Genomic DNA, 575 nt, shown 5'->3' with positions numbered 1-575 from the left:
CTACTAGTCCTACAAAGATAAACATTATTAACTATTTTACAGTAAATTTAACTAGCTTTAATTTGAGCGCTGGCAGAACAACTGTAAACCAATTAATTTAAGCAAATATGAAAACTAATACTCTAACGACGATAAATGTCATAAACCACTTTATAGCCCCTTAAATTAGCTTTAATTTAAGTGCTAATAAACATCTGTACGTCTCATAGATCCTGAGATATAGATTTCTCAAAATGAATTAACTAACTACTAATCTTTCAGAATATTTTTAAGAAATTTTGCTTTTTAAAAAGCTATATTTCGAGAACTATTTGACATAAATAGCATTTTTAGGGTTAATATATAAGCAAATTTACTCTACTTTAAATAGTGTGCTCTTAGGTTTTCTAATGTTGTTGGTAATTTTAAAGATATAGAGCTTCGAATGAAAAATTAATGTTTTTTTAAGGTTTTGAAATAGCCGCCATTTTTTATTTCCTCTACCTATACTTGGAAGACTCATCAATTTTGAATATTAATTAAACATAGTTTTCATTAAAGTAATCAAAAATTGGAGTGAGATGACATTTTTTTCT

The sequence above is a fragment of the Halyomorpha halys genome, unplaced genomic scaffold (genome assembly GCF_000696795.3).
Source record: "Halyomorpha halys isolate HHAL.00 unplaced genomic scaffold, Hhal_1.1 Scaffold30.1, whole genome shotgun sequence".
Taxonomy (NCBI): domain Eukaryota; kingdom Metazoa; phylum Arthropoda; class Insecta; order Hemiptera; family Pentatomidae; genus Halyomorpha; species Halyomorpha halys.
Note: the sequence above shows the minus strand (reverse complement) of the source record.